We start from the raw sequence: 21,799 nt of genomic DNA, 5'->3' as shown, positions 1-21,799 counted from the left end.
GTATTTAACCAATCATAACACAGCCCACCGCTATAAATGAGCACATCTTTGTCACCATTCGAGGTGTTTCTCCTAATGTGACAAGTAATGAGATAGATCCTGTTAAGACAAACCCTTCCCCCGTGAATCCATAAAAAGTAGCGTCACATGGCTGCAAGTCCCGCACTATCAGTCTCATCTTTTTTAGAGCTGTTTTATAAAGCAAATTATCGAACTCCCATTATCTACCAAGATTCTCGATAAACTCTTTTGTTGGCAAGTTCGAGAGTAACGACTAGTGGATCACTGTGCGAGAAGTGGATGTGTCCAGCATCTTCTTTAGTCAAAGTAATAGATTGGTCATTTGGCCTTGGCATTTTTGTTGGCCTTCCCTCGGGAACGTATAAGGTGTTGCTCTCGTACTTAAGTTTTGAAATGTATCTCTTCTGCTGCCCCCTTCTAAAAAAAGGAATGAAAATGAAAATAATAATAATAAAAAAAATTGAAGCATAGCTAAACCTCAGCTAAGTGTGGAGGAGTCTTGGAGAGTTCTAATAAATTATAGGTTATCTGATATAGGATGTTTTATATAGTTTCTTCAAAATTTTGAAGAACCATTTTTAGGCCCCCATTGGTAGTGGTGTAAGTTCAAAATGGCGGTTAGATTTACAAATCACCCCTGCTAGCCGCTAGGTTCCCATTTAACTTGTAAATGAAATAATAATAATACAACCAAATTTGTATGCTAACTAGACCTGTTGATTGTACCAAAGCTAAAGAGGGATGATTTAAAAAAAAATGTCAGACAGCTGTAGGAAGGACCCCAGTTCCGAACAAAAGATTTCTCTGAGAAAACCGCAAACTATTAACAGGGGTAGATTTTGTAGGTAGAGTTTTCAGCGATCGAAGTCTACTTGTATTCCCGCTTTTGTTCTCGACATTTGTGTTTGTTCTTACATCCCATAGTTTCACAGTGCAATCAGCTGACCCAGATGCGAGAACCGAACCTTCACCACCGAAAGCAAGAGTCCACACACACGAAGTGTGACCCATTAAAGGCGCAACACATCGGCCACTCGAAAGATCCCACATCATGATTGCACCATCTTCATCACCAGAAGCCATGTAGCGACCATCAGATGACATTGCCAATGACAAGACCGTGCTCCTGTGACCAATGAATATTCTGACACATTCCCCACTCTGGACATCCTATAATCGAACTGTTTTGTCGCTAGAACCAGTGGCAATGTAGTTGCAGTTGGCATGCCATTGCACACAATCAACATCAGATAAATGCCCTGCCAATATTCGCAAAGGTTGTAGTCTTTCCAGAGACCATATCCTTGCTGTCCGGTCATGTGATGCACTAGCGAAATAGTGTCCTACAGAACTGTACTGTACAACCCATACAGGATAATTATGACCCTTGTAGCAAACAAGATTGGCATTTAGTTCAGTGCTCCATAACCGAATTGTTGAATCGGCTGAAGATGAAAGTATAAAATCCCCCATAGGACTAAAAGAAGCTGAATAAACTGGTCCTGAGTGACCCTGAAATAAGGTATAGGATCTTTCTCCTCCATTTGAACCAAACTCATTTGTCATATCCCAAATCTTTAGCGATGAATCTGAAAATCCAGCAGCAACCAATGACCCACCAGAGGATATAGTTGAACAGTTTAAACCCTTATGTGCATTGATGAATGTATAAAATCTAACGAATGGCAGAGCAACACTGCTCAGCTGTACACGGTTTCTCAAGTCATCAAGTATAGACTGCTCAACCTCTACTGGAATGTTCGCTCCAGAAATTGAGCTGGGCTGTCCAGGAGAAAGTTCAAAGTTGATATGTTCATTGATAATACCAAGTACAGTGGCAGATTGAGACTCATGCAGAAATTGCAGAAGAAGCTCATAGGAATACTTACAAATCTTTATATTTACCTTGCTTTGTCTAAGAGAGTGAGCAAGCTCCATCTCCTTCAAATGAGATCGAGAGAGAACTCCTTCAAATTTCTGAAGGTCTCGTAAGTGCATCGTTTCATGGTCTTCACGGAAGCCATTGAAGAATGTCCGAGCTTCTTGAATATGACCATTTGCAACTAGATCCATAAAGCAATGGACAAACACCTGATATAGAACGCGAAGCAACTCGTGCCTGTACAAATCTAGGGATCCATTATATGTCCATGACCTTAACCTGGTGTACCCATCATGATATCGTACTGGACCATTCTCCGATTCGGAAAAGGAGAGAAGATGCTTGGCGATATCAGCATCGAATTGGGTAGTGGAGGAAATTGGAGAAGGGGAATTGTGAAGCTCTTCCTTGAAACCTTTCTTCTTTAGGTAAGCTGTCACGAATTTGAGTATGTTCTCTTCCTCCATTGCTAATAAACCTCCGCTTCTCTCTCTCTCTCTCCCACTGCAAAATCTGAATTGTGTAGAGAGAAAAGCAAAACAGAGATAGGGTTTTGTAAATTTAATTTAATTTAGCTATATCAAATCAGACTTATTTATATTATATAGGCTAAATAAAAATCGGAAGTCGGTGAAGAAGAAACGACTTCGTTTTATAAAACAACAACAAAAAGAAATAAAATCAAACATGTTGTCGTTTACCACGAACCGCTCTCTATCTTTTACATTTAATATTTTTATTACATAAAAGTAGAATACAAATTTATTTAGTTTTATTTATAGAATTTATTAATTATTTTTATTAAATTTATATTATTGTTATATAAATTTTAAATAAATAAATAATATTCATAAAAATAATGTAAACACATTAATTTTGTGCATTAATTTATTTTGTTTTATTGTGTATTTTAAACCAAAATATTATTTATGATTTTTTTAAATATATATAATATGATAATTTTTTTATAGATAAATGATAACTTTTTTATAAGAATTAAGATCATGTATTATATATTATTATAATGATATTTTATAATATTTAAATTTATATTAATATAAGTATTAAATATTTGTCTTGTATTAAATATTATTATAATGATAATATTTGATTTCATATTAATATAATTAGTAAAAAAATTAAGATTATATATTATTATTATAATAATATTTTATAATATTTAAATTTATATTAATATAATTATTAAATATCTAGTTTTGTATTATATATTATTATAATAATGATATTTTATAACATTTGAATTTAAATTAATTTAATTATTATATATTATATATGTATTTTTATATTAAATATTATTATAATAATGATATTTTATAATATTTGAATTTATATTAATATAATTAATAAATATCTAGTTTTAGTTAATTTTAAAGGTATATTCTATTAAATATTTAGAATATTCTGTTAAAGTTAACAAAACAAACTGTTAAAACAAAAAAAAATTGTTATCTACACACTTTTTATATAGAAGAGATATTTATGATATTACAATTTTTTTTTAAAATGCGTAACTACGCTTTCAAGAATTTGTAAAAAATAAATATAGTTATGGTAAATACTTATTTCATACTTTTTGTTTTATGGAAATACACATTTGATACTTTATGTTTATAATAATGATAATTAGTTACCTTTTATTTGCAATTCTTACAAAATTGGTACCCTCGACTAAAATGTGGTCAACTTATATTTCAAATATGACTATATTGCCAATATTTTTAATGATTTATTTGATTTTCTTTTATTTTTGTTATTTTAAAATGATTTCAAAATATTTATTTAAATTAATAAAAGAAAAACTCTTTTATAAAATTAATCAATTAAATGTACATTATTAAACAAAAATAATATAAAATAATTTTAAAAAATATATATAATAAAACTATTATAATTAATTAAATAAACATAAATATATTTGTTGACCCTTGATTTGGCCAACGACACGGAGTCAGAATTACAACAAAAAATGAGATGATATTCAAGAATGGAATCAAATAGTAAAGAATTGACACAAATGATTTATAGTGGTTCGGCCCCAATGAATGGTAATGACCTACGTCCACTTAGTACTATTATTGATGTTGAATCCCAATGTCGTGATCAAAGAACTAGGGTTCTTGAGTTTCACAAGCCTTAGGAGAATTACAATTTTCCGGAGGATAATCACACTATACGCTCTTTCTATGAGTATTCAAAAAAAAAAAAAAAAGCCCCTTCCTTGAGCCATCTCATTCATATTTATAGGCTCAAGGGGGTTACATGAGCCAATGGGCTTTAATTATCCCTAATATCAGCGTATCAAGGCAATAAAGAGGAAATAATAAATGCAGTTATTACAAGATTACATATATTTAGAGGAAATAAACCAAAGCATGCGACCAGGCTGGTCGCATCTAATTGCGAGATCCGATGAAGCAACAAGGAGCTGGTTGATAGGCGAACAACACCTCTTCACTTTGACGCTGTCATGTGCAACCACATGTAATAAATTCTTGCCACGTCATCAGGAGCCATTTTTGGGTAAACATTTGCCCCCCAAGTTTATTTTACTGCGACAAGCATAAAGTAAACTTAGGAAACTGACCCTTCGCGTACCCCACCAAATCTGTCAAAGCCGCCCATGCCTTCTCGAAAAAAAGGTAATCAATCATGTCCAATCAAGTCTTTTCGGTTTGCCAAAAAATTGTCTGGCAGCTATTGCCTTTCCCCATGCTTTGAAAAAAGTAATTTCATGATTACCTCTTTTACAGTGCCACAATCAATATAAATAATCCCCCAAGATCATTTTTTTACTTTTTACTTTTCACTTATCTTCGCTTCCTCAAGAACTCTGAAGAACTCAACACTCAGAGCCTAGAAAACCCAAACGGTTCCATCGTTTCACGGAGTTTCTGCCCAGCTAACCAACTTAGTGTCTCAGAGACTTGCTTCACTCTTTCATCTAAGTAAGTTTATCAACCCTTTCAACCGTTTGAGATGCCATGCAAAACTATTTTTTACCTGTTTCGTATCCTGGGTTCTTGAGCATTTTCGACTGTTCTTGAAAAATAATTGCTTCGGGGTAGACGATTATACTAATCTGTGTTTGAGAGGGTAGTGAAATAATGCTTTATAGGAGTTAAGAATCAGTTTGGTAGTTGAGGTTATAGATTTAGGGCGTAAAATCGAAGTAAAAATTCAATTTTTAAGGTAGTTGAAAAACTGGGTTTTTCCCGCCCTTTCAGAGTCGAAGGCAACACAGACATTTCTGGTTCCCCCATTCCTGCTTTCCCCTCAACCGTGGCAGCTGAGCAGCTGGTCATGTACATTCAGCTCGCAGGGCTCTCCTAGTCAGGGCTGATCGAGTTTGCCCTTGCCTTTACCTACACCACATAGCACCCGTGAGCCAAGGCCCAGCAAGAAAACATAATATACATCACAAACAACAATAACAGATGAATAATCCTTCAAACACGATCAAACACTCAATACTCATATTAACCACATAGCACGTATTCAAAATGAAAGATGCAAGTAAGCATTAATAACAATCAAGTTACATGATAATTAGGGCCGAAAACTTAGGCCGCACCCTCTGTTTACCCCACTGACTCCGGCCCGCTTAAACCAAGCTCAGTGCATAATAAGCTGTCCTCGGCTACCAGTGGCCGAGCCGCGCCCTGTGCATTAGTTTAACCTCAGCACTCTTAGGCCGTTGGTTTACTGTTTACATGGCATAGTACCATCCTTTCAAAACATACATATTAGGGAACCCTTAGTCCCATTACAAAGACACAACCGGCTGCAGTTTTCTTACCTTTAGTTTCCACATTCACTGACTACAACCGACGTCCCTCGAGCACGATCCGTTTCCCGAGCCCTAGCTTAACACCTAGTCACAACCAAGGTAATGGATTCCATCAATATTCAAATAAAAGTTTCCGAGTACAATGCTAGCTTTCGGGACATCGAATTCCACCAAACACGGTGGTGAAATTGATCTCGAGCACCCTAGGTTAGATTCCCGCGCCTAAAATCCCCAAAAGATCAAGAATGCACCTAAGGGCTGCGGCCCTTGAAACCTAGCTGCGGCCCGCCCCTAAAACAGAACCCAAGCCCCTCAATAGGCAGACACGCGCCGCGGCCCTGCCCTGTGGCGCTGCAGCGCTTCCCTTTGGCCGAGCCTCCCTGGCTTCCTTGCTTCGTAGGGCCGCAGCGCTCTAGAACAGAGCCGCGACCCTACCCTTCATGCCCAAAAAATCCACCATTTCTAGCATCCTAACCTTATTCAAAACCACCCCAAAGCACCCTAATTCAAAACCCATTAATCACAAAACTTTTAACATGATTCTAACAACATAATCCAACAGAAATCCAGCTTAAAAACCTACTAAAATTCCATTTTGATTCCTAAAACCCAGCAACTCAAAACACAAAAAACCAGTCATGCAAACTCAAATTTTAACCTCTAAATTACGAATTGAGGCTTACCTTCTTTGCTGAACCACTTCCTTGACAAATATGAGCTAAAACCCAAGCTCTCAGCTTCAATTCAGCCCTTAAACATCAAAACCATAAGCACCTTAATATTCAGCCAAAAACTCAGAGTTCTAACACCCAAAAACAAAACTCAATTCTTACCTTGATCCTGGTTGAGTGTCCCTTAATCAGAACTAGGCTAATCCTTCATAAATTCAGCTTAAACACAGACCTCTCAGTTGAGTTCTCCTTAGGTTTCTGTAGTTCCTTAAGAGAGAAGAGAGTGAGAAGAGGAGAAGAGAGAACATGGGTCGGTTTGGGTCTTTTGTTCTACTACTTTCTGATTACTTAGTCTAATCTTAGCTAATTAGATCAATCCCGAGGCTCGGGGTACCAGAAGCGTCCCCGAGGGCAAAACGGTTAAATTCCCCAATATTCCCGCCTAAACCTCCTAACCTCAAATATATCTCCATATATTTATTTCCATAACCCGATAGTCTAAATAACCAATCGATACCTAAAATACCCCTGACTTGTCCAAAGTCAAATATTAAGCCCCGTTGTGACTTTTCCTGCTATCTAGCTCCGTAGGATCGCCTCAAGTCGCACACTGCAAATCTACCCACATAATAATGTGGTTCTCATAGATATAACATTTAACCACATTTACGTTCATATAATCATACAAGCATGCGTATCATATAATCATGCATTAAATCAATAAACTCACACATAAACCAATTATGCCTTCCCAGCGCTCTAATCAAGGCCCTTAAGCCATATTAGTGATTTTGGGTCGTTACAACTATCCCCTCCTACTGAGAATTTCGTCCACGAAATTTACCTAAATAGCTCGGGATACTGATCCCGCATCGCTGTCTCTAACTCCCAGGTCGCTTCCTTGACCTTGCTATTTCTCCACAACACTTTAACTAACAGAATTGTCTTATTCCGTAGAGCTTTGTCCTTTCAATCCAAAATCTGAACTGGTCGCTCTTCATAGGACAAATCTGTCTGTAACTCTAAGTCCTCTTACTTTAGCACATGCGTCGTATCTGAGACATACTTCCACAACATGGAGACATGCAATACATCATGAACTCCTGACAGCGACGGTGGCAAGGCCAACCTGTAAGCCACCTGTCCAATCCTCTCTAGGATCTTGAAAGGTCCAACAAACCGAGGGCTCAACTTGCCCTTTACTCCAAATCTCCTTACCCCTCTCAATGGTGAGACACGCAGAAACACGTGCTCCCCAACCTGGAACTCCACATTCCTACGCTTAGGATCAGCGTAGCTTTTCTGTCTACTCTGCGAAGCAAGCATTTTGGCTCGGATCTTCTCAATAGCCTCATTAGTCTTCTGAACCATATCTGGCCCTAAGTACCTCCTCTCACCCATCTCATCCCAATGAATGGGTGATCTACACTTTCTCCCATATAACATTTCATAAGGAGCCACTCCAATCGTGGATTGATAACTGATGTTATGTGAAAACTCAACCAATGGTAGATACTTACTCCAAGATCCCTTGAAATCAATCACACACGCCCTAAGCATGTCCTCCAACACCTGAATCGTTCTCTCAGACTGTCCATCGGTCTGAGGATGAAAAGATGTGCTAAACTTTAACTGGGTCCCCATTGCTCTTTGTAGAGCTCCCCAAAACTTAGAGGTAAAGATAGGATCTCGATCAGATACAATAGACTTTGGAACCCCATGGAGACGAACTATCTCCCTCACATACAACTCTGCATACTGTTCCACTATATAGGTCAACTTCACCGGCAGAAAATGAGCTGACTTGGTGTATCTGTCTACTATCACCCACACTGAGTCACAAAGTCTCACTGTCCTGGGTAGTCCTCCCACAAAATCCATCATGATGTCCTCCCACTTCCACTCTGGGATACCCAAAGGCTGAAGCAACCCCGTTGGTCGATGATGCTCAGCCTTTACTTGCTGACATGTCAAACATCTAGACACATACTCCACCACATTCTTCTTTATCCCGGGCCACCAATATAATGTCCGTAGATCCTGATACATCTTCGTGGTACCCGGATGAAGTGAGTATGGCATAGTGTGAGACTCATATAGTATCTCTCGTCTGATCCCCTCATCCGCCTGAACACAAATTTGTCCCTGATATCGAAGTATACCAGTCTCAGAAACAAAATAATCCTTAGTTGTCCCAGCTAGGACATGCTGCCTAACATCTTGCAACTGCGCATCCACCAATTATCCCTCCTTAATCCTCTCTAGCAGGGTCGACTGCAAGGTAATATTAGCTAACTGGCCCACCACCAATTCTATCTTTGCCCTGGCCATATCATCAGCTAACTCTCTCGAGATCTGGGTGGAACTATACAATTGTCCTGGACCCCTCCTACTCAAGGAATCTGCCACTACATTGGCCTTCCCTGGGTGGTAAAGGATATCGCAATCATAATCCTTAACCAGCTCCAACCAGCGTCTTTGTCTCATGTTCAGATCCTTCTGAGTGAAGAAATATTTCAAACTCTTATGGTCAGTGTATATCTCGCACTTCTCTCCATATAGATAATGTCGCCAAACCTTTAGTGCGAACACCACTGCCGCCAGCTCCAAATCATGAGTAGGATACCCCTGCTCATACTCCTTCAGCTGCCGCGATGCATAGGCTATAACCTTCTCATTCTGCATCAGCACGCAGCCTAAACCCATCCTTGATGCATCACAATAAACCACAAACTTTCCTTCCTTCGAAGGAAGACTCAGCACAGGTGCAGAGATAAGTCGTCGCTTCAATTCTTGGAAATTGTTCTCACACCTCTCTGACCAAACAAACCTCTGATTCTTTCTTATCAAATTTGTCATCGGTGAAGCGATCTTTGAGAATCCCTCCACAAATCGCCTGTAATAACCTGCCAACCCAAGGAAACTCCGCACCTCCGAGGTGTTCCTTGGCCTTGGCCAATCTTTTACTGCTTCCACCTTGGACGGATCCACCTTAATCCCTTCTACACCAACTATATGCCCAAGGAAAGTCACCTTTGGCAACCAAAACTCACACTTCTTAAATTGGGTGTAGAGTTGATGCTCCCTTAACCTCTGTAAAACCTGTCGAAGATGTTGCTCATGCTCTGCCTCTGAACTGGAGTATACTATAATGTCGTCAATAAAGACAATGACAAACTGATCTAAGAAGTCCATGAACACCATGTTCATCAAATCCATAAAAGTTGCCGGGGCATTGGTCAAACCGAAAGACATGACCAAGAACTCATAGTGCCCATATCGCGTCCGGAAGGCTGTCTTCGGTATATCCTCATCTTTGATCCTCAGCTGGTGATAAATAGATCGTAGATCTATCTTTGAGAACACCGTCTTTCCCTGCAGCTGATCAAACAAGTCATCAATCCTTGGTAGAGTACTTATTATTTATAGTCAACTTGTTCAATTTTCGGTAGTTTATACACATCCTCAATGTCCCGTCCTTCTTCTTAACAAATAACACTGGAGCGCCCCATGGAGAGTAGCTAGGTCTGATAAATCCCAAATCCAGAAGCTCCTGCAATTGTATCTTTAGTTCCTTCAACTCTGCTAGTGCCATTCTATATGGTGTCCTTGATACTGGCTCTGTCCCCGGTGCTAACTCAATCTCAAACTGAATCTCCCTGCGCGGCGGCAACCCTGGTAGATCCTCAGGAAATACGTCCAAAACTCACACACCATTCTGGTCTCTCCCGGCCCTGCTGGCATAACCCTAGTGGTATCCACTACACTGGCTAGAAAACCTATGCATCCCCCCTGCAACAAGTCTCTGGCTCTCAACGCTGAAATCATGGGTACGCGGGGTCCACATACCGCACCCACAAAGACAAATGGATCCTCGCCCTCAGGCTCAAAAGTCACCATCTTCTTCCTGCAGTCAATAGTAGCCCCATATCTGACCAACCAGTCCATCCCTAGAATCATGTCAAAATCCTCCATGACTAACTCAATCAAATCCACCGAAAGTTCCCTACTATCAACCATCACTGGCAGTGCCCTAATCCATCTCCTAGAAATTACTAGTTCCCCTGTAGGCAATACAGTTCCAATCCCCGCAGTCTGATATTCACTAGGTCTACACAATCTACCAATCACTTTACTAGAAACAAAGGAATGTGTAGCACCAGAATCAATCAATAAAGTAAAAGGAGAGCCAGCGCTAGAAAGCTGACTTGTCACTACCGAGGGACTAGCCTCGGCCTCTGCCTACGTCAAAGTGAATACTTGAGCTGGAGTCAAGCTATCCACTTTCCCTGCTTCACCTTTCTTCACTATTGGGCAGTCCTTCCTGAGATGCCCCACTGTTCCGCACACAAAACAAGCTTTGGCCCGACATTCGCCCAGGTGACGCCTTCTACGCCTCAGGCACTCTGGATAGGTCTGCCATGCCTCACCACCACCCTGACCACCCCGACCCCTCCTGTCAGGACCGGCAGTAGTCGAAGTGTCAGGAGTCTTTCTCTTGAAGTCACTGGAGCCTCCGCCCCTACTTGTCCCAGAATAAGGAGGCACCACTTTGCGGCCCTTGCGCCTCACCACACTTTCCCTCCATATCTTGTTTTCCGCTTCCTCAGCGGTAAAAGCCTTCTCAACGGCCTGGGCATAATTTGTTCCTCCAGGTACCGTTGTAATCCTAACATCCCGGACTATCATAGCATTAAGCCCCCTGATAAATATATCCTACCTAGCAGCATCAGTAGGCACAAGATTTGGTGCAAACTTCGCAAGCCTGTTAAAATTTAGAGCATACTCTGTAACAGTCATATTGCCCTGCACCAAACCCACAAACTCATTAACTTTTGCTGCCCTCACGGCAACATTGTAGTATTTCTGGCTAAACAAGTCTCTGAAGCCTTCCCAACTCAGAGTAGTGACATCCCTGGTCTGTGAAGCCACCTCCCACCAGATGCATGCATCCTCTCTCAACATATATGTGACACAGGCCACTCTGTCATGCCCCTCTACTCTCATGAAATCCAGAATAGTTGTGATCATAGTCAACCATTGCTCGACCTTCAATGGATCAAGTCCCCCTTCAAAGATTGGAGTTTGCTACTTCCTGAACCGCTCATATAACGACTCCCACCTATTTCCAACCTCTCCTGGCTGTACAACCGGTACCACTGTAGGTGGTACAATAGGGGCAGCACTCCCTGACGGAGCCTACTGACGCAATAGACGAATCTGTTCATCTTGGCTCTGTAATTGAGCTTGCATATCTGCCATGAGTTGCTGCCAGTTCTCAGGGAATGGTAGAGGAATCTGGCCCTGGTCATCACTCCCGACCCCAGACCTAGTGCCGGCTAGTCGTGTAGATTTTCTTGGACGCATAGCTATCCAAGTCAATCTACAATCAACGACTCGGCAGTCAGACCATGATGACAGGGTAAAAGCTTCTCCAAAATCCATCAAAGGAACATAACCAATCACAAACATTCAAAATATAGGCATTCATCCACATGCACCGGCTGCTAATAAGCATGCCCCAACATTACCACACCACAGCTAAGATAAAAGCATTCACCAATACACAATATACAGTTAATCATTCAAATATTCATTTACATGCACTGCGATGCAGATAAGCATGCCTTAATATTTTCATACAGCAGTCAAGGGCCAGGCCCTATCAGTATCTCATGCTTCCTATTAATCCAATAAATAACAACATTCATAACTCATTTCAGGCATATAAGCATATAAGCACATATACACATTACCAAACCCTAAATCGAGCTTGTCTCTAGCAGTGAATGTTGTAACACCCTGGATAGCCAAGACCGCTACACTGCGTATTTATAAAGGTGCAAGACTTGCTAATCAAGTCATTTAATTAAAAATGTGCCGCTAACCATGAATGTGCTAGGGTTAAAAAGGGTTTTAGTCTCAAAAGATACATTTTATATAATTAAACTGTTTTACACATGGGATCCCAAAAAGAAACAGTGTTTAAAAGTTGGTTCACAGAATCTCCAAAATACAGACAACCATCAGCCATTATAAGGCAAAACTGACATTTCTGGTTCCCCCGTTCCTGCTTTCCCCTCAACCGTGGCGGCTGAGCAGCTGGTCATGTACATTCAGCTCGCAGAGCTCTCCTAGTCAGGGTTGATCGAGTTTTCCCTTGCCTTTACCTACACCACGTAGCACCCGTGAGCCAAGGCCCAGCAAGAAAACATATTATGCATCAGAAAAAACAATAACAGATGAATAATCCTTCAAACACGATCAAACACTCAATACTCATATTAACCACATAGCACGTATTCAAAATGAAAGATGCAAGTAAGCATTAATAACAATCAAGTTACATGATAATTAGGGCCGACAACTTAGGCCGCACCCTCTGTTTACCCCACTGACTCCGGCCCGCTTAAACCAAGCTCAGTGCATAATAAGCTGTCCTCGGCTACCAGTGGCCGAGCCGCGCCCTGTGCACTAGTTTAACCTCAGCACTCTTAGGCCGTTGGTTTACTGTTTACATGGCATAGTACCATCCTTTCAAAACATACATATTAGGGAACCCTTAGTCCCATTACAAAGACCCAACCGGGTGCAGTTTTCTTACCTTTAGCTTCCACGTTCACTGACTACAACCGACGTCCCTCGAGCACGATCCGTTTCTCGAGCCCTAGCTTAACACCTAGTCACAACCAAGGTAATGGATTCCATCAATATTCAAATAAAAGTTTCCGAGTACAATGCTAGCTTTCGGGACATTGAATTCCACCAAACACGGTGGTGAAATCGATCCCGAGCACCCTAGGTTAGATTCATGCGCTTAAAATCCCCAAAAGATTAAGAATGCACCTAAGGGCTGCGGCCCTTGAAACATAGCTGCGGCCCGCCCTAAAACAGAACCCAAGCCCCTCAATAGGCAGACACGCGCCGCGGCCCTGCCCTGTGGCGCTGCGACGCTTCCCTTTGGCCGAGCCTCCCTGGCTTCCTTGCTTCGTAGGGCTGCAGCGCTCTAGAACAGACCCGTGACTCTACCCTTCATGCCCAAAAAATCCACCATTTCTAGCATCCTAACCTTATTCAAAACCACCCCAAAGCACCCTAATTCAAAACCCATTAATCACAAAAATTTTAACATGATTCTAACAACATAATCCAACAGAAATCCAGCTTAAAAACCTACTAAAATTCCATTTTGATTCCTAAAACCCAGCAACTCAAAACACAAAAAACCAGTTATGCAAACTCAAATTTTAACCTCTAAATTACGAATTGAGGCTTACCTTCTTTGCTGAACCACTTCCTTGACAAATCTGAGCTAAAACCCAAGCTCTCAGCTTCAATTCAGCCCATAAACATCAAAACCATAAGCACCTTAATATTCAGCCAAAAACTCAGAGTTCTAACACCCAAAAACAAAACTCAATTCTTACCTTGATCCTGGTTGAGTGTCCCTTAATCAGAACTAGGCTAATCCTTCATAAATTCAGCTTAAACACAGACCTCTCAATTGAGTTCTCCTTAGGTTTATGTAGTTCCTTAAGAGAGAAGAGAGTGAGAAGAGGAGAAGAGAGAACATGGGTCGGTTTGGGTCTTTTGTTCTACTACTTTCTGATTACTTAGTCTAATCTTAGCTAATTAGATCAATCCCAAGGCTCAGGGTACCAGAAGCATCCCCGAGGGCAAAACGGTAAAATTCCCCAATATTCTCGCCTAAACCTCCTAACCTCAAATATATCTCCATATATTTATTTCCATAACCCGATAGTCTAAATAACCACCTGATACCTAAAATTCCCCTGACTTGCCCAAAGTCAAATATTAAGCCCCGTTGTGACTTTTCCCGCTATCTAGCTCCGTAGGATCGCCTCAAGTCGCACACTGCAAATCTACCCACATAATAATGTAATTCTCACAGATATAACATTTAACCACATTTACATTCATATAATCATACAAGCATGCGTATCATATATTCATGCATTAAATCAATAAACTCACACATAAACCAATTATGCCTTCCTAGCGCCCTAATCAAGGCACTTAAGCCATATTAGTGATTTTGGGTCGTTACAATATCTTTGCTCTCCTGGTCGTTTATTTCCCTTGTATTTTATCTGCACTTCCCTTAGAGATTTAGCATATTTCAGGTCCATGGCTGCGACCGACTCCCACTCCAGAAATGGAAGTCCGAGCAACACTCTTGGCGAACATGACTGACGTAGAGAAGTGCGTCAAACAGCTGGTCACTGAAGCTAACTTGAGACTAGTCGGGCTTCTGGCACCTCACCAGGATGTGAGGGAGTCAACGGCGGGCAGTGCCACCGGTGAGGAGATTCCCGAGCAGAACACAGATGTGTCGCAACCTCAAAGGAGGAGGACCACTAGAGTGACAATCAGGGAACCCTCCAGCACCTTGCGAGCAGCTTCTCCCCCTGCCCCAACGGGAAAGGGAAAAAAGAAAGCTTCCGAACCCCCTGCACCCATCGATGAGTCCTTAGATGAGAACGGTACTGTTTTCTCATTCTTAGATAGTTTGCCAATTTCCTGTCACTTATTTGACGGGGACAGCAACTTTAAGTATACTCCAAACTTAGGTTCAGATTTATTCCAGGCAGTAAGTGAGGGTAGCAGTAGTTCAGTAAGTAATGTAGCGACCAGTAGTTATAGCACGGGTACTTTACTTATAATTTCCTTGCTTTCCTTTTTAGTTCCATCTAGACATATTGTCTCACTGCTCGCAATGTTTCCTTACATGCAGTTATGTCGTCTGAAGACGTGTTTGATTACTACACCACCGCTGCTACTCCCTTGAGCAGGAAGAAAGACAGCAAGAGAAAGGAGCACCTCCTGAGGGTCCGGACTGAGGGTTCGCGGAGAAAGTAGCAAAACTACTTCAAAGAAGGCCCATATTAAGGGTCCTTCAGCAGTTGCTCCTTCGAAGGAAAACACGCCACCCCCACAAAGGAAACAACACCACCTCCTTCTCCACTCGACCAACCGTCTTCAACTACACCGGTCGACCAGCACTCTACTCCTCCAGCGCCTACCGACTAGCCACACCACACTCAACCCGAAGACACTCTGGCCAGCACCGTGGTCAGTTCGTCCAGTGAGAGAATATACAAACTCTCCAAGCACAAACGCAATTAAGAGGCCATCGTCGGCATCAACTCCATGGAAGCCAACCAAATAATAAACCGAGGGCTGAACGAGATAGCCAGTGTAAGTGGCTTTTTGTTGTTGAGTCATCTTGCTCTGTTAATTTCTGCCATCATCTTATTTCTTTTATCTGATCGTAGGGATTGCTGACTATCACTGCTGGATGGTGCTACATGGGTACTTTGGTCACCCAGACCAAAGACTTTGACATCAGGCATACTGAGGCAGTGAAGGTGCTCGAGGGGAAAAATATTGACCTGCTCGAGAAAAACGCAGAACTGACCAAGCAGAATGACGAACTGCTCGAGCAGAAAGCCCAGCTGACCGAAGAGCTGTTGGAGTGCTGGGCTGCCTTGAACAAATCTAATGAAGATAAAGAAAAATTCAGGGAGAGTTCCAAACTCAACATTCAAGAAGTCAAACAGCTTGGGCTCGATCTGACTGCAAGCAAAAAGGCGACGAAGGAGTTGGAGGGGCGCGTTAAGGAGCTCGAAGAGACTAATGCCAAAAACATGGAGAAGTATAGGGAAGATACCCACCTTTGCTTCTACGAGTTTTGGAAGCATAATCAAAAGGCCGACTTCAGCTATCTGTCTAAGTGCTTGAGACGAACTCTAATGACCCGATGCACCTTTCGCCTGGAGGAAGAAGAAAGAGCTAAAATTCCTGCTTCCCCAGAAATTTCCTTGGCAACGGGGATTGACGGCGCAGACAATGAAGCTGACGCTACTGTCACCCAGAACACTCCTCAAGATCCTCCAGCCTTGTAGTCTTTTATTTTTCTTTTTATTTTGTTATCTTTTGAATACGCGACCTACAGGTCGTGATGTAAAGACAATTACTTTTTTTTATTTTTATTGCTGCATGGGCAGCTTTTACTTTTAACAAACAATTACATCCGAGCAGCTACTGCTCGCAGTGTAAAAGGATTTCTTTTTTATTTTATAATATTTGTATTTATTATAACATCTGTTCGCATGACCGAACTTAGCATAGTACTTTGGTTTGATTTAACAAAATACAAAATTTTGAAATATACTCTAAGTACCCTAGCATGCTTTCACTTATTTTGCTCATGTATTTACATACCTTTCGATATGCTTTGCTTACTAGATGCCTTATATGCCCCCTAAGTGATTGAGGAGCTTTAGGTCCTCGGTCACTTGCCTTGACCAAAACCTGTTCGAACATTTCTGCTCGCAATAGAGAATTTAAAACGATAATACAGCAAAACAACACACGTAATGAGCAAATATTTGTAATAAATACAATAATTGGCAAGAATGACTAGCTGCGCACAATCCCTTTTATTTCTCGTAATAAATGGACAAAACATTTCTGTACGAGTGATCAACAAAATGACCTACACTTATTAGCGATCTGTCACATAAAATGACCAACCCTTTTTCAGAACTTGTAAAAAGTAAAATTAATACAAGCCAATTCTTTGAGAAGAATCATTTATTGATAATACTTGCGCATGTGTTCTCCATTCAAATAGCGAGGAATGAGATCTCCATTTAAGAAAGCAAGTTTGTAAGTGCCTGGATGGAGGACTTCTTTAATCTGGTATGGTCCTTCCCAATTAGGTCCGAGTACTCCGGCAGCCTGGTCGCGAGTGTTAAGGAAAACCCTTTGAAGTACCAGATCTCCGACATTGAATTTCCTTTCTCGTACTTTTGAATTGAAATACCGGGCGACCTTTTGCTGGTAAGCTGCTACTCGGAGTTGGGCTTGCTCTCGCTTTTCATCGACCAAATCAAGAGATTCCATCAATAGCTGGCTATTGGAGCCTTGATCGTATGTTATTCTTCAATCTGACAGCGGATATAACTCAAAAGGCAACATAGCCTCATATCCATAAGCTAAGGAAAATGGAGTATGGCCTGTTGCTGTTTGATGGGAAGTTCTATACGACCAAAGGACTTCAGGAAATTGCTCTGGCCATGCCCCCTTCGCTTCCTTAAGTCTTTTCTTCAAAGTATCCTTTAGCATTTTATTGACTACTTCGACTTGTCCGTTTGCTTAAGGATGAGCGATTGAAGAAAAGCTCTTGATAATTCCATGTCGCTCGCAAAAATCTGTGAACAGATCACTATCAAACTGGGTGCCGTTGTCTGAGACAATCTTCCTTGGCAATCCATAGCGACACACGATGTTTTTAACCATGAAATCTAGCACTCTCTTGGTCGTTATGGTTGCAAGTGGCTCAGCTTCGACCCATTTTGTAAAGTAATCAACGGCCACCACAGCATACTTGACGCCGCCCTTTCCTGTGGGTAAAGATCCGATTAGGTCTATACCCCAGACTACGAATGGCCACGGACTTTGCATCTATTTTAGCTCATTAGGGGCTGCTCATGGAATTTTTGAGAACCTCTAGCATTTGTCACATCTCCGCACGAATTCCATCGAGTCTTCATTCATAAATGGCCAGAAGTATCCTTGCCTTAGGATCTTTTCTGATAAGCTCTGCCCCCCAGCATGGTCCCCACAAAAGCCTTCGTGGACCTCTTTCATCAATTCCTTGGCCTTCTCTTTCGAAATACATCTGAGGAGTGGCACTGAGTATCCCCTTCGGTACAAGATTCCATCAACCAGGATATACCTAGCAGCTTGCCGCTTAAGGGTCCTAGCTTTGTTTCTGTCTGTCAGTAACACGCCTTGCGTCAGGTACTCTATGTAAGGTACCATCCATGTATCTGCTGCCTGGATCACCAAAGAGGTCTCTTCTGCTTGGATGCTTGGTGCAAATAGTCGCTCAAATGGCACTATGTTTAGGGTGTCAGCATCCTTGGCACTTGCTAACTTGGCTAGAGCATCAGCGTTTGAGTTTTGGTCGCGAGGTACTTGCTGAAGGGTGTACTTATCAAACTACGCCAATAGATCCTTCGCTTTATTTAAGTAAGCAAACATTTTTAAGCCTCGAGCCTGTACTCTCCCATGATCTGATTGACTACTAACTGAGAGTCACTGTAGATGTCAAGTGACTTTATGTGCATACTCCTGGCCAACCGTAATCCAGCGAGTAGTGCTTCATACTCGGCTTCGTTGTTAGAAGCAGTGAAGTCAAACCTGATTGCGCAGTGAAATCGATGCCCCTCAGGCGTTATCAAAATCACTCTTGTGCGTGGTGCTCATTAGAAGAACCGTCTATAAACGACCTCCAAGAAGGATTTTGGCTTTGAGACTCAGATTCTTCAGATCCTTCTGGTTACTCGCTGTCTGGAAGCCTAGTGATTTCTGCGACAAAGTCTGCCAGAGCTTGCCCTTTTATCGCTGCTCATGGCAAGTAAGAGATATCAAACTGCCCAAGTTCGACTGCCCATTTCAATAATCTACCTGCGGCCTCTGGCTTCTGTAGAACTTGCCTAGAGGTTGGTCGATCAAAACTGTGATTGGGTGAGCTTGGAAGTAGGGCCGCAGCTTCCTAGAGGCTAAGATTAAGCAATAGGCTAATTTTTCAATAAGTGGATGCCGCAGCTCCGCTCCTATTAGCATCTTGCTTACATAATAAACAACCTTCTACATGCCTTCTTCTTCTCTTACTAGGACAGCGCTGGCAGCGTACTCTGTTACCTCCAAGAAGATGAACAGAGTCTCTTTATCGACCGGCTTGGATAGAATCGGTGGCTGCAACATATGTGTCTTTAAAGCTTGAAAATCTTGTTCGCACTCCTTCGTCCATTCGAATTTCTTGTTGCCTCTGAGTAGATTTGTAATGCCCTGGATAGCCAAGACCGTTACACTGTGTGTTTATAAAGTGCTAGACTTGTTAATCAAGTCATTTAATAATAAAAACGTGTTATTGGAACTATAAAGGAACTAGGGTTAAAACATTTTGGTCTTAAAAGCCACATTTATCATAAGAAACATTTCCTGTTTGCACGGGATCCCAAAAATATTAAGTTTGAAGACCGTTTACAAAATTCATAAGGTTTAAATACAATAACAAGCCATATTAAGTTAAAACAAACAATTAGGCAATCCCTGTCCTGATCCACTCCTCGACCATGGCGATCGAACAGCTGGCTATGTACATTCAACCCCGTAGTTCTCCATCTCAGGATTGGTCCATCTTGCCCTTGCCTTTACCTGCACCACGTAGCACCCGTGAGCCATGGCCCAGCAAGAAAACACAACAACAGAGCATAAACAATCAACAGACAAATCAACATCTCATATTGCATCACATATTCTCAACCATATAATCATTCAGTATAATCAAGTATTCAACATACTAAGCATATCAACTCATATCATATATCAGTTCACAGATGATAAGTAGGGCTAGCGCCCTCAGGCCGCTCCCTCCGTTATCCCACTGACTCCGGCCCGCTTAAACCGAGCTCAGTGAATATTAAGCTGTCCTTGGCTACCAGTGGCCGAGCCGCGCCCTGTGTGCAAATATTGTGTACGGCACCCTTAGGTTGCTATCACATTTCCCATGGCATGATACCATCATTGACATAATACAAATATCAGGAGCACTTAGTCCCATCACAAACATATAACCGAGTGCAGTTTTCTTACCTTTCGATTCACTAACTTTGATCACTTGACTCCTTGAGCACGATCCCTCTCGAGCCCTAGCGCTCACCTAAACACAATCATAGGTCAAAGTCATCATCAAACCTCAAGTCCAAAACCTAGCCTCGGGGCTAATCTTGAGCCCCCGAGAAGTCCTAGTTCCACCAAGCAAGGTGGTGGAATCAAACCCCAAACCCTTGGTTAAAAACCCTTGCAAATAACCCTAAAATCCCTTTATGAAAATAGGGTAGCACTACAACGCTCTTAGGAGGGCGCTACAGTGCTACAAATAGAAGCAAAATCCCCTCAGCATGCATGGCCTAGCGCTACAGCGCCCAAAGGCTAGCGTTGTAGCGCTAGTCACAGACAGGCCAACTCCAAATTTCCCTTCCTGCGATTTCCTCGAACCAAACTCAACAAAAACTTCTCCAAACCTTTGCCAAACTCAAAAAAATCCTTATGAACATACTCCACTCATCCCAAGCACTCCATAAACTCAAAACCCAATCACATGCATCTCTAATCCCAAAATTCACCATGGCTGACCCTAAGCTCAGAAACTCAGCAAAACCAGTCAAAACATCAGAGTTAGAAGCTTAGAATTCATACCTTTAATGGGGTTTCGACTTCAAGACAACCTCTACACCTCTTTGGCTTGCTCTCCCTCAACTTTTGGCCTGAATTCCCATCAAACTCAGCTTATGCACCATAGTTCAAAAACCAAAACCAGAAACTGAAGAAACTACAGAACTTTACCTCAAGTGTTAGGGTGTTCCTGCTAAACCTCTGCCAATTCTCCAAGCCTAGCCTAGGATCCTTGATGCTCAGCCTAACTCAGCTCTCCTCCCTGAGCTTTGCTCCAAAGTTTCTCAAGAAATTGATGAAAAAAACATAAACTGACCTTAGAGAAAACCAGCTCTGTTTTCTCCCTTTCCTTTTCTCTTTTCTTTCTTTTCCTTCTTTTCTCCCTTTTCTCAGACTTCTATACTTTTCTACAACTTCCACTAACATAAAGCCTCAGTAATTCCCATCTTTAAGAAGCCAAATGACCTTAATGCCCTCCCCTTTATTTCTAACCCTTTAATGCACTTAAGGGCATTCTGGTCATTTTACCCAATTCCCGCTAATTCCTCAAGTGTCCCTAATATTTCCCGCTACTTCCTGATACCTAATTAATCACCAATTATATTCCTTGATATCAAAATAGATTCCAATATACTCACTAAATTCCCATTTATACCCCCAGGCTCACCCCGAGCCAGGTATAAATCCCCGCCATGACTTTTTCGCTATTCTGCTCACTAGGATCGTCTTGAGTCACAGATCACAAATATATCCACATAATAATGTGGTCTCGACAATTATCACATATATCATAGCAGTTATGCCCATAATGGCCAAAATTACGATTATGCCCTTCTAACCTAATCAGGGCCTACATGCATACTAATACACATAGTCATGCATCTCAAATATTCAAATAGTCATATAACATGCTTTAAATCATAATCATGCATCTTAATCATTAAAGTCATACATAATTCCCATTATGCCCTCCAGGCACACTAATCAAGGCCCTTAAGCCTTATTAGCGAATTTGGGTCGTTACAAGATTAAAAAATGGGACGCATTTGTCCGTCAATTTGGAAATAAATCTACTGAGAGCAACAATTCTTCCGGTCAAGCTTTGAACATCCTTGATCTTTGCTAGCGATTTCATATCGACTAGGG

At 41.5% G+C, this 21,799-nt stretch overlaps 1 pseudogene; it reads right to left on the bottom strand.

Annotated features, from left to right (window-relative positions):
- Nucleotides 1-528: 528 nt before the first annotated feature.
- LOC133800678 (transcription initiation factor TFIID subunit 5-like) lies at nucleotides 529-2,453 on the bottom strand (annotated as a pseudogene).
- Nucleotides 2,454-21,799: the final 19,346 nt, after the last annotated feature.

This window comes from Humulus lupulus, chromosome 9 (assembly GCF_963169125.1).
Source record: "Humulus lupulus chromosome 9, drHumLupu1.1, whole genome shotgun sequence".
Classification (NCBI taxonomy): domain Eukaryota; kingdom Viridiplantae; phylum Streptophyta; class Magnoliopsida; order Rosales; family Cannabaceae; genus Humulus; species Humulus lupulus.
This window is presented reverse-complemented; position numbering and strand designations above follow the sequence as displayed.